Genomic DNA, 13,723 nt, shown 5'->3' on the forward strand with positions numbered 1-13,723 from the left:
CCCCCCCCCCCCCCCCCCCCCCCCCCCCCCCCCCTCAGCCTCGGGCCGCATGTGGATCAGAAACACAGAGCCGTCGGGTTTTCCCTGTCAAAGAAGTGTGCCAGATTACAGACCGGCCAGACAACGCACCCTCCTCTGTCCATCACCCACCTCCTCATTACGTCTTTAAGAACTCCCCAGCGCCTGCCCTCTCCTCCTCCTCTGCTGAAACACCTCCCAGCTGCTGCCATTTGAATATGAGGGCCTCGCTGGAGAAAGGAGGCATCTGGCACACGCCTTGGGGGCTGAAAAAAGAAAACTGCTTAACTGCTCCTGTCATGGAAAGACTCTGAAACAAGATTAAACCTCTTTAAACGAGCACGGAGCGAGAATGGACAAAGCTCCCAAATGTGTCCTTACAGGGGACAACACGGTGAGACACAGAGTGACACTTGACAAAACAGAAAGCATATTGTTTAAAATCATCAGTATTCATTGTTATTTTATTTAACTTCGGTCTCCCGTCTGACTGCAGCCACTGATTAACGTCCAGTTGCTCTCAGTGTTTCAGCTTTGCTCTTTTTATCGAACCGGATGAATTCTTCTCACCGTGGAATCAACCTGTTTGCACAGTGTCCTGCACACACACTCGCAGCTTTCTCTGCACACGGCTTGATTATGAGACACTAAAACTTCAGAACGCAGACACATGAAAGACCAGGCTCTCCTCCAGAGGCGCGAGATCCCGATTTACTGCCCATTAATGTCTGCTTGGGTTTTGTTGCATCTCGCGGCGGTTCTTTTCTTTGTCGTTCATGTCTCTTCACACACACACACACACACGCACGCGCATGCACGCATGCACACACACACACACGCACACACTTGGTCATTTTAAAGACTCATTGTCTGATGGGAGAGCGCTGGAAACCTTTCAGTGAGGATCTGTGTGTCTTCTCAATGTTTTTGTCATAATTTTGTGTTTATGTTGCCAAAACTTCTGTATCGTCATCATTTTCCTTTGTGGCCATTCATTGTCAGTTTTGTGGTCATTTTGTGCTTTTAATGACAATCCATTAAAGGTGCTGTAGGCAGGATTCGGCATCTCCTCCGGTGTTTTGACCCATCTAAGATGGCGATTTGAAACCCAGCACAGTCAATCCTGTCCTGTTTTCTCTGACATCACGCCCTTACGCAAGTTAAGCCCCTCCCACAAGAACATGTGACGAATACCCCTCGACCAATCACGGTTAGAGTCTCAGGGGCTCTTCTGATTGGTCAAAGATACCTGGAGCTGTCGAGATTCCTTTTCAGCTCAGAACAGAGACAGATGGAAACGCTGCGTCTGCGCGGTAGTGCAATTATACTTCACTCCTAAAGGATTATCAATGGATACTCTAACATTTAATCCAAAGAAAACACAGAAAATTAGCAATGACTAGCAAAATCCTGCCTACAGCACCTTTAATTGTCATAATTCATTCAATGCACCCCTCTCGGCCTGCAAAAGTTACATTTTACTCCCCACTGTCAGTGTCTGGCAGCAGTTAATCAGTCACTGGAGGTTTCGGTGTGTTTGCCGCTCCACAGAGGACGGAGGTGTTTACGTTCGGACGGCCCTCGCCTTCTCACAGGCATCCGGCTGTTTCTGGCTCAGAGACGCTCACATGGCTCCGAGTGACTCATGATTCAAGTATGTGTCTTCAAACACAAACCCCACATGTTGATGAAACTCTTGATAAGAGTCACATTTTCACACAGTGCAGCAGCAGCTGCTCCGCCTCATTCTTCTTTTACATAACCACCATCATACTTCCTGAAGAGTTTTGAGTGGATTTCAAATGGCTTTTGGCACGCAGCACTTGACTCCACTGATTTAAATGTGAGTAAAAGTCCTGAGCAGACAAAGAACTGAAGGTGATTCTACATCCAGCGCTGTAAAAACCCGTAATCTCTCTTGGAAAGATGTCAGTTCGATGTGAATAAATTAGTAAAAACAGATGACTCAACGACGGATGCGTCATGGCTCTGCTGCTGAACGAGTTCAGTTCCACCTCTGGTCCTCCCGGTGTCCCCACGGCGGACCGAGGACACCCGTCAGGGAGTGCTCAGGGAGGTCAGCCAGTGGGTGTGGAACCCCAGCGACTCCCAGGAGGAGCAGCTCGACGCCCCAACGCCGAGGAAACCAGCCACACAGCAGCTCCAGCAGGTCTGAACTGGAGGAGTCCGGAGAAGCAGCGTCACATCAGAAAGTCCTGTCAGGTTGAATTATTACACCTCTTCTAATGGTTCCAGTCCAAATGAGAAGCTATTGATCACAAAGAAACGCTGATGTGAGCCGAACGCCACCATCATGCTGCCCCTCTATTTTATTTCAAACTACAATAAAAGCCCCGAGATGCTGCTGATATGTGTCCTGATCGTACTAACTGAGAGCAGAGCAGGTCACGTGGCGCCAGACTGCCCAGGACAGACCCAGCAGGAGGGCATTTTCACACTGATACTAGTTTAGTAGAGCCGAGTCAAGCTAATCATCAGTAACGGTAAGTGTGCTGCTGAATTCAGCCTAGATGTGAAGTGACCTGAAAAGAATCGCTCGCCAGTCGACGTGGAGGGAGCAAGGAGCAACGGAGTCTCTGAGTCTCTATCACTGGAAACGAGAAACGTCCAGTAAGAATTCAGCTGACTGGATATGCATACACTCTCACTCTGTGTGTTTTATGGCGTGTTTATTCTACGGACTTAAAGTTTCCCTGACTGTTGGTGTTCGACGTGTTTTCCGCCATTGCTGGGGAAATTACGACGCCGCAGTTTGAGTGGGAAAATCCTTGGTGAGCAGATAGAGAGGACATTGTTGTGGCTAAAATGTGGAAATGTGGTCACACACACTCACACACACACACTCACACACAGATATCCGATGTTCCCCGCTGAGGCCGCGCTGTGGATGCAGAGAGCGCTGGCCGTGTGAACCGCCGTGTTTCCTCTGTGCCTCTCACGGCAGAGCGGCTCTACCACAACACTGTCAGGACTCATCAGCCGCCGGAGCCTGACGGCCCCCCGGCACAGCCCGGGACGCCCCGCCGGCCTGTTGCTTTAGCCCCGCTCCCAGCGGCCCCGCCGGCCTGCCCGGGTCTCCCCACCCCACCCACCCGATGGCGTGCATTATGCATTATGTCTGCTGGCGTTTGGGAGAAAGGACAGAAATAACAGCCACGGGTCACGCGGCACAAAGTGAGAAGTTCTGACAAAAGGCCGATCAGTGGCGGTCTGGAGCCCCGGAGCGGCGCCTCCTGCTGCTCCGACAGGGGAGGAACATCCTGCCAGCAGGCCTGGTGACCCCGCTGGTCAAAGAGCCACACTTTAATGAGTCCTTCAGATATTTTGGATTTTTTTCTGTGTCAGCTTTATGAAATGTGTGGAATCTATAGATGGTCTAAAGAGCTTCTGACTGAGTCCAAAGCGCCTGTCATCGTACCGAGAGACACGACTGAGATGTGTTCCCGCAGTGCGGCTGCTGGGTTTGTGCTGATGGACCGCCTGCTTTGGGCGTCCCGTCGTCACGCCGGCGGGCCGTCCTGGCAGCGCCGTGCGGCCCGCCGACTCGGTGAAAGTATTCTGGGCCGTCAGCTGCTCCTCCGGAGCGCCCGTGCCGAGGAGTGGCGGACGGCGGCCGGGGTCGCAGCAGGAATGCGGCGGCGGCAGTCTGAGAGACGCAGATAAAGACATGAGAACGCCGCCCGGGCCGCGGGGGTTCAGGGCCGCGACCCGTCCACTCTCTCACTTTCCGCCGCGCAGCAGAAACGTTTAATGTCCTCTGCAGAAGCTCCGCTGGGGGGTCTGGGCGGCCAGCTGTCGGTGGGGGACTAAAAGGTATTTTTTTTCTTCCTCAGTCAACAGTTCAGGAGAGCAGAGTCAGCGATCAGCGGCGTGGCGGTGGTCGGCGGATACAGCCGGACGACACCGAACAGCCGAACACAGCAGAGACTCATGGAGGACATTCACCAGGACAGCCCAGCAGGGACAGAGGGACGGCGGAGGCCTCCCACTTTCAGCCGAATGAAGAATTGACATCCATCTGGAGCCTCAAAACATGTCTCATCTTGAAAAAGAGGAACTCGGTCATAAAGTTATTTATCACTTTGTTATACATGTAAAATAAAGTAGAATATTGGTCACATTCAAAGTTTCATCAGTACAGTTCAGAATGTCAGCAGCAGCTTTTCTGCTTCAGCTCCTTTCACGCTGAGACGTCTCCCTCTTCTCTTTCTTTTTTTTTTTAGCTCTTTCTAACAATTTCACTTTTTTCTTGTCAACCTTCTTTTTCCAGTGTTTTTTGGTGCTCTTGGGCCATTTTAACCATTTTGAGTGTTTTCTGTTTTCGTGCCAAATTCTTTGCAGCTTAGGCTGCTTTTGCTAATCGATCTTTTGTTGTTTTTTTCCATGTTAGCTCTTGTATCTTTTGTTTTAGCCGTTGAGCCATTATAGCACTTCTGAGCTGATTGATGCTGCTTCAGTGTTTTCACCATGACGTGCGTCTTATATCTCTCCACATACAAGTAATCTAGCAATGCTAGTAGCTTTAGCAAGTGAGTCTGTCTACATGGAGGGAAACAGTTTTTCTCTCTACGAGTTTTCTTTATTTGGAATTATTCATAGTGATCTTCCTGAGAGGTGCATTTACAAACTAAACATTAATCGTTGTCATTTGGTTTACCGGCCTGATTCCAGTCTGATTCAGTGTTTTTCAGGGCTCAGACACAATACTTTCCCTCTTATTTTATTTTCTTGTTGAAGCTGGAAAATAATTTGTTTTCCAGAGTTCATTGTTCTATTCAGTTCCATACATGCACAGTTTATTACTGCGCATTATTTATTTGCTTATTACTCCAGTTTATATGGAAACTCTGAGACTTCCCATCTTCTTATATATTTACATTTTTAAGTGTGATGCTATATAAAACTATAATGCTGCCTCCAGTAACAGATCTGTCCAGCAGATCTGCATTGGCTCTTGTTTTTCCGAGCGCTTCAGCGCAGTGTTGAGCTTTGTGGCCGCCGGCCTGACTGTTTTGGTTCACTATCATCACTCCTCACTGCGGTTCTGGCCACAACTGGCTGCTGTTTTTAGCAAACGCCCCAAATAAAACTACATACAGACACAGTCGGCAATTAACTGGCAAACCTAGGGGAGGGCTCGGCCGCTAAGAGATAGGTACTGCACACGCTGCAGGAGGCGGTGAGACCCGAAATAGAGCCTGAACACAGTGATCATTCCACACAGCCAGCAGTTATCTGTTACGGTACTTTATAACAGCTCCATCTGGAACTATGATTGATTTCAAAAGTGGGGATCTGGTAAAGAGAGTTTACACTTGACCGATTAAACAGTGTTAGTGCGGTTTACACCAGGGTGTCCAGGCATATTCCAGTAGACAATATCTCGACTCACTCGTATCTTGGAAGGTGTTTTCCTCAGCTTTCTGCCATTTTTTGTCTCCATCAGCAACATTTTTCATGAATCAGCCTGGTGTTGTGGGAGCTAATTCTTGAGCGAGCGCAAGTTTCATATTGTTTACAGATGCTGGTGTTCAGAGTCACTTTCTGAATGCTGCCTCTGGAGTGAATGGACCCTGAATCAGCTGTTCTGCAGGGGAAAAGGCGGCGCTGCACATGTGGGCTACAGCCGGATGCGGGATTTCTCTGCCCACGGACCAGACTGACAACACCAGTGGAGGGATTTCAGCGTTTCTGCTGCTGCTCACTGTTTTGAATTTAACAGCAGTTAGACACCAGCAGATACTGAGGCAGTTGTTGCTCTCTGGAGCCCCCCCCCCCCCCCCCCCCCCCGACAGGAGACCCGCCCCACCTTAAACTCTTTCCCTCAGATTGTTGAATAAGCAGTGAAAGTTGCACAGCCTGTCTCTGATTCAGCATGTCTGATCTCAAACCGCAGGAGATGATTTTTTCCCCCCTTGTGCACTAAATGACCGGTTGATTTGCGGGAGAACGATCTGAAATGATCAGGGACTCCCCCCCGCCCCCCCACCCTCTCCATCCCAAACCATTTAGCACATTATCTGGTTTAATATAAGCAGAGAAACATGTTAGGAGGAGCCGAAAACATCCCCAGAAAGCTGAATGAATGCAGAGCCATTGTTTGCAGCTTTGGGGAACGCGGCTCCCACGGACCGGGACCGGCGGAGAACGGCGCCCGGATCAGGCGTTCGGTTTGAGCCCGGCATGTGGTTCCATTGGCTCGGAGCAGTGAGCGATTGGCTGTGTGCTGGCGCTCCATCCGGCCCCGGCTCGCACGTGAGACCATCAAAACCACATGTTCCACTGGAGCCGTGTCTGCGGGCTCGTAAAGACCCGCTCGCTGCACAGCCACTGGAGAACTCTGCATGCTGAAAACAACTTTTTTTCCCCCCCTCCGTTTCATTTGGCTGATTGCAACAACGGCACAGCTTCCACATGGAGAAGGTTTTTCCCTGACTAAGGAGTTTGGCTCTGATTTGTAGAGCAGAGCTGCTGCTGAAACGAATCTGGAGGAGAGAGACTGTTTTTCTACGAGCATGCTTTAAGTTGAAGGGAATCAGAGAAGAATGGGAGATATTAAAGGCAAATTACAGCTCAAGATGTCTGTAAAGATGCTGACTTGAAGGTGCTTAAAGTTTCCTTTTGGAACATTTCAAGTTCCCGTTTGTTTTGCTTTTTTTTTGCTTTTTTTCTGACACTTTCTATTGGTGCAAAAATACTCACTGCATCTGTTTACATTTCACCAAGTATGCCTGGCTGGCTGCAGCTCGCATTTACTTCGTTGCCTTTGAAAACGCCAGTTGTGATCTGTTTCAACTGGAAATCCATTGATGTTTATTGACCTTCTCTCTGTTTGAAACACTTATGTGTTTTTTTCACATTTCTTTTATGGGTAAGGCACTTTGAATTTATAAAAGAAGAATTTATTGTTACGAGAGAATAAACAAATTTTGTCAAAATAATTGAAACAGGATTGTGTTACGCAAATACCTGTACGTATTTCACTTCACAGTATTCTGACCACCTTGTGTATCCTCAGCATCAATGACTCAAACTGCAGAGTTTTGTGTTTGTCCTATTACAGAGGTGTCCGGCGCTCTGGCCTCGGTGGGGGTGTAGACCAGGGTCCAGCCGTCCGTTGTGCTGCTGCTGTTTCCCTGGAGTGTCCTGGCAGGAAGCGAGCAGCCTCGAAGTCTTATCTCCTGCAGCCAGGATGCTGATTACCGGCGGCTGCAGAGGCATGTGTCCACGGCACGGCCGAGCGTCTCCCTCCACACCTCGATCAGATGGAGAACAAACTCCCTCTGCTGCATTTAAAAAAAATGTATTCAGATACATTTACATTGACAGATGAAAATGTAAAATTCAGACCTTCTACCTGTGAGGTTTCTGTTGCTTTTAACAATGAAAAAGCATCTGAAGAAAAAGCTCTGACTGCACCATATTCACTATATACCCATTTTCAGCATGGAGTCGGTTTCTACAAAAAAGAATCAATATAAAAATGGCACGTCTCCATTTCTGTGCCGATTTGTTATGGAAAATCAGAAAAAAAAACTCTGAGTATTGGGAGAGATTTCAGCAAAAAGGCACAGGGAGAACATGCAGCCTGCTCAGAGAGTCTCAGGTTTGAATCCATAACTCTGTTGTAAAACTCAGTGTTTCCTTTGTCCATGATCTGTCCTCATAGTGAGGAGTTCAACACAACTTATCACTACTTCAGTGTTTCAGTGTAGAGCGATCCCCAGTCCGATGGTGGTGTCGGACCTTTCTGTGTGAGGTTTGCATGTTCTCCCTGAGCCATGGGTTTTCTGCAGCTACTGGTTTCCCCCCGCTGCCCAAAAGCATCTTGAGGAGTCTGAAGTTAACTGGTGTGTGTCTAAACCACGTGGCTTAGTGTGGGACGAACGTTCATGTCTCTCTTTATCACCAAGTCGACATTTCAGAAGAAAAATCTACATCAAAAACACGAGTTACACATAAACTCAGCACCTTCGAGGTGTGGAGGTTCAAAACCACAACGGGATTTAAAAGCTGATCCAAAATCTCAAAATGGATCCTAGAAAGAAAGATTTCACCTGGAGGTGATATTTCCTGTCAGTAATAAACGTTATCAGTTCTGACAGGAAATGTTCTGGATCGCTGGTTTTCGCCTCGTCAGCTGAAAACAGGAGGCCTGTTTCTGAAGGACCTCAGCTGTGGACGAAAAGTGACAAGGAAGTAAGTCCATCTTTGTGTTGACTGGCGATATTTCAGTGGGAACGCGACACCAGAGACAGACGAAACCAGAGAGAAAAGTGGAGAATGTGACTTTGAACCCTTTGCCCGAGCCTGTAAGAAGAATCATGGAGCGGGAGCCGGTGCACAGGTGTCTGCCTGCAGCCCGCGAGACTGATGGGAAATGGAACTGCACAGAGGGAATAAATATCAGGTAGAAAAGAAGAAGCAGAGCTGACTCCATCTGGATCAGCTGTTTATGTCCACCGCAGCTACTTTTTATCTATTTATTTATTTATTTTTGCACCGGCAGGAAGGAACCAGCAGCCCTGCTCGCTGCTCAGGAGACAGCCTGGAGAAGCCAAATTTAATTAGCGCCTGAATTAAATGCAAACAATCAGGTGCTTGAGACTGAAAGGAGGCCGTTTGCTGCAGAAATGATGCCAGTAATGAATTTGATTAACCGGAGAAAAGCCGGGTTTGATGAGGAAGTAGTTAATTTTAATTGGTTGATGGCTGTGGATGAAACGAGCCGAGCTTTCACATGATTTGGGACGACCTTAGATCACTGTCCACCGCTTTCATCCTCCAGGCTTTGACTGCTGGAGAGACGAAGAAGCATCGTTTCATCGATTAAGATCTCACTGCTTCTGGTATTTTAACAGTTTCGCTCCGTGCTTCCAGGCTGTTGAACACACACTGTAACTGTGGGTGAAGATGGAGGAGGACGGTCCACAGCAGACGCAGTCGCACCTGTTCTTCTGCTGCAGATCAGAGGGTCACGACCCAGAGACCACCAGCAACAAAGTGCTCAAGCATGTAATCAGCAGCTGCTTTTCAATCAGTGTTTGTGTAGAAGAATAAACCTGCTTGAAGAAATGAGGAGACGACAAGTTTTAATCCAGTTTTGTCTTCATTGTCCTCAGTGTGAGAGCGAACCACTACACCAGCCTGACCTCCAGCTTTCTTATGTAACCACACACTCACACTTTCATCAGCGCATTCGCACTGTCAATAGACCAGAGAGAGAGAGAGAGAGAGAGAGAGAGAGAGAGAGAGAGAGAGAGCTGCAGCAAAGCCAAACACAAAGGCGCTAAATTATTCAAAACAAAGCCTGCAGATGCTGTAATGAGCTTCAGCGCTGCAGTAAATGCTCCCCAGCATTGTTTGATCGAGAGAGCAGCACTAATTCACATCTAATACACACACACACACACACACACACACACACACACACACACACACACACACACACACACACAGCACTAAATGTTTGTGCAACAAAAGCAGTGAGCAACATGAGACAGGTGAGCGTCACATGATCTCCTCTGCTGCTTCCAGAAGGACTTTCACAGCAAAGTTTTTTAGACTTCCAGATGTGGTGACCTTAAAGCATGACAGACTCACAGAAGCTCTTCTCGTGCACAGTTTCAGGCTTTTAGCGAAGTCTGTTACTGTTAAATGGCAAATTTGATTAATTGAATTAGTCTTCATTACTTCTTATATCATTTTCATGAATAAAAATGCCTGTTTTAATTGAAATTTTGTCAAAATTTTTCTCAGTTCATTCAAATTTTCAAAACAATCAATTCAGATTGTAAAAAAAAAAAAAAAAAAATCCAGGAAAAGTCATCTGAAGCAGCCCTGCTGTGACGCTCTGGTGTTTGCTATGTAAATATAATTGTACAGGCGTGATAGCTACTGTATGTGTTGATAAATAAATCCCAGCGGACGTTAGCTGAAACAAAGCTAAATGAAAAGAGAAGGAAGAGCAGCGTCACCCGACAGCCCATAAAACAACCACAACATTTTTTTTTTTTTCCCTGAACTGCAGCAGCGTGAGCGGCTTTCCAGCAATCGGCCATGTGCTGCAGCCGTTGAGGAACTCTGCAGCGTTTCCTTTAACCGCCTGCGATCCGTCAGCAGCTTCCTGTTTGCGTGCTTCCTGTATGGGCTGAAGGACTTCCCCTCAGCCCTCTGGATGCTCCCAGGCCTTCAGCAGCTCAGCTTATCTGCTCTGCACACGGTGACAGAGATACGGGCTCAAGATTCACCGCTGTGCACAAACAAACAAACACAGACACACACACACACACACACACACACACACACACACAGCAGAGGAAGTCAGGAGAGCTGCAGGAATGGAGGGGTCCCGCTTCGCTCTGACACCTTCTGACTTCAAACATCCGTTTCACTGACTTCAGTTCTTCATCTCAGTTCAACACTGTTGCAGTTCAGACAATAAAAGATGGTAATAATATAGTTTTAGTTGTCCTGCTTCTGGCCAGGTCACTATTGTGAATCAGAGATGATTCTCTGTGGGTGTACCTGGCTGGATTAAGATTTAATAATAATTAAAAACAGTCCAGCGGAGGTGCTGCGGCTCTTTCTGTTTATATGTTTTATTATAGTTAACCGTCACAGTGACAGGCTTTTAAGGATCTGAAAAGAGATAACGTTTAGAAACGTAGCGTCAGGTTGGTTTGGCTCCAGTCAGTCACTCACAGGTAGCTGTGGTTTGGGTTTGGAGGAGCGGTTAGCACTCACAGCAGAATTAGTGTGAGTCCCAGCTTGGAGTGTGCATGTTCTCCCTGTGCATACATCACCTTTGACTGGTTACTCAAAGTTGCATGAATGTGTTCAGAACTTCTACACCAAGGCCTCATTTCATCCCTTTACTTTAAAAGTTCATCAGAATGTTCCAGCTGAAGACACTGGTGCGACTGGTTACTGAGAGTCTCGCACATACATGGTGATGTTCCCTTCATGAACCCTGGTTTGCAGAAGCCAGTATTTAGTCCCAGGCTGACCTTTATTCCTGTGGTCCTGGGCGGAGTATCTGTTGACTCTGACGTCTCCCCCCGGTGTTGACGGAGCTCTCCCGGCTTGTTTACCTCTCAGCGATGGTTTGCTGCGGCGCTGAACTGCCGGCGCGACGCCGTCGGCCTGCCGGACCACCGGCGGCTCCGCCAGAACAAAGGCAGGGAGAAAGTGCGCCAAGAGTTAGTGTGTGGCAGAAAAGTGCTGATCTAGTGTGTTAATCAGGAGGAGGAAGCGCTGAGGCTGCTCACCAGCAGCCGGAGGACGCTCTGTAGTGCGCTGCAGAGAGTTTTAGAGGTGATTGCAACTGAAGTGACTTTAAAGTTTTGGGAGACGGCCGCAGCGATGGTAACGCCGCCTCTGGGCGCCATGTTTAATTCATGAGGAGGCCACGGCTCCCGCCGACGCTCCAGCGCTGAAGTTAAAACACCCGGGGGAGAAAAAGAGCGTCTCTCTCTCACTACAAGCCAGAGTGTTTCTCGGCCTCAGTTCTTCCACGCTGGAGGTCGATGACAACGCAGGGAAAAGAGCCAGTCTGCGAGCCAGCGGGCGCGGGGCGTCTCCACAGTGCTCACAGCCCCAGAAAGCCTCCAGTGAGGTTACTCCAGAAGACTGAAGGTAAAGGACACGCTGGACCTGAGAGCGCCGACCTGCAGCTGTAGATAGTCAGAGTTTCTGGACCTCACCTGTTGTTTTTTGTTTGTTTTTTTTTTTCAAAGACTTCACATTTTTAAACCTCAAGTTTTCAGAGTTGTCTTTAAGCATTACTTTAATTAAAAGAGTGCCTCTAATTGCTTTATTAGCTTGTTTCGGCTGGTCCGGCTGAGATAAAGAGACCTCTGCTGCCTCTCACAGCCATTGATCAGGTGACCTGGGTCTCCAGCTCCGGGGTATTTCACTTCCTGTCCAGTGTGGATTCATCCGATCAGCCGGCTCGTCTGCTCTGTGGCCACTCGGTGAGGTTAAAGCACAGAACTTTTTGATTTACAATATGTTACAAATAAGCTCTTGATTACCAGATTCGGGTTAAGGATGGAAATGAACCGGCTGGAACTGAACGACCACCGGTTGACGGTTACTGAGCTAGGCTCTGGCTGGATGAGGAGATAGAGAAGACAGATACTCTGCATATTATGATCAATTTATGACAATTCATTAGAGTTTATGTGAATATATTACTGGGAATTCATCATTCTGTGTTCATCGTTTGCATTTCGACCACTATACGTTCGATAACATTCAAATCTGTGAGTGTTTTTGTGGTTAGAAGTGACAGTACAGATCGATCTGCTTCACCAAGCTGAAAGGAAAAACAGAAATAAAGATGTTAAAGCTTGAAGGAGCATGAAAGAAAAAAAACGTTTTTTTTTTTTTTTATGTTGATAATGTGACTTCCTGAACTGGGTCAAACAGGCAGGATTACATTGTGATGAGGATTACTTCATATTGACTGGGTTTCAGAGTACAGGTAGAGATTATGGGGTCAGAACATTATCTCCTCAGTCCAATCCCGTCCAGTACTCAACCTGCAGATTACAAGGGACACTCTCTCTCGCTGAAACACACCCTGCCTCCGTCGGACCTCCGCTTTCATCTGATCCACGTCTGACGATCTGTGCAAATTCAGGGAGAATCAATACGAGCAGCAGGGCCGGGTTCTGGGTGGAGGTGGGGGGAGTTTCCCCTGACCGCTGTCTTTTCTGCTTGTGCAGTGGAAAGTGCAGCTCAGGGAGATGCCCCCCCCCTGAAGGAACAGGCGTCCAGCTGAGGTCAGAGGTCGCGGCCCTCCCTGCCAGTCAGCTACCAGAGGTCCATCTGTACGCTCCAATCGATAGCAACGGCTCATCCCGCCTCCGCCGGCGCCATTGTTCCGGCGTGGCGGCGAGTTTACAGCGTAAATCACTTCCTCCCGAGGTGTTTGCGGTGGCGGTCGTCCCGGCACGTGGCCGGCTCCGTGTTGGCGGCGGTGACAGGAGATGGATGAAACCGGGGCGCAGGAGCGAGCCGCCTTCGTCCACCGCCCTTCCGTCTTCATTCGCCTGCCACACAAAGCCATAAAGACGCTTCGCGACCGTCCGACCTCGGCTTCGCGTCATCCTCGGCCGTCTCCGAGGCTCGGCCCCGAGATTTCACACCACACACACACACCCCGCCATCGCAACATTATCGCTCCCGTTTCTCACTGTGTCCGGACAAATCGCTCACCGGTTCGAACTGAGAGAGGGAGCATGTGTCTCCTGAGTGAATCACCGTCAGAAGGTTCAACAGACAGTCCTCCGTTTCAATCCCAGTTTATCAACTCTAGCATCTGGAAAGTGAGGGATTTTATTTATTTATTTATTTATTTATTTATTTTTGAACAAGGTAAAGCAGAAATTACCATCCGCATTGTTATTTGAACCCAGGGTTAGATTTTGTTGTGTGATTTTTCTTGTTTTTCGGCCTCACGGCTACAGAGACGGAGAAGACAGGAACTCTGCCTGGACGGACACTCCCCGCCTGAACGGAGACCTGTGCCTGTTTGAGGGATTCCAGAGGTGCAAGAGAGGAAAACTACAGCATGATACTGAGATAATAAAGCCTTCTTCTCCTTTTGCACTGTTTTTTATTGACTTGAATTTTTCCAGGCTGGGACTCATAAATACAAACGTATTTCTCTCCATCA

The 13,723-nt window shown here is 48.3% G+C and overlaps 1 long non-coding RNA gene across 1 annotated transcript; it reads left to right on the plus strand.

Moving 5' to 3' along the window:
- The first annotated feature begins 1,808 nt into the window (after positions 1 to 1,808).
- LOC115400895 (uncharacterized) lies at positions 1,809 to 7,254 on the plus strand. Its single transcript, XR_003932832.1, has 3 exons — positions 1,809 to 2,241; positions 3,873 to 4,100; positions 7,103 to 7,254. It is a non-coding gene; the product is annotated as an uncharacterized LOC115400895 (long non-coding RNA).
- Positions 7,255 to 13,723: the final 6,469 nt, after the last annotated feature.

Source organism: Salarias fasciatus, chromosome 14, assembly GCF_902148845.1.
Source record: "Salarias fasciatus chromosome 14, fSalaFa1.1, whole genome shotgun sequence".
NCBI lineage: Eukaryota > Metazoa > Chordata > Actinopteri > Blenniiformes > Blenniidae > Salarias > Salarias fasciatus.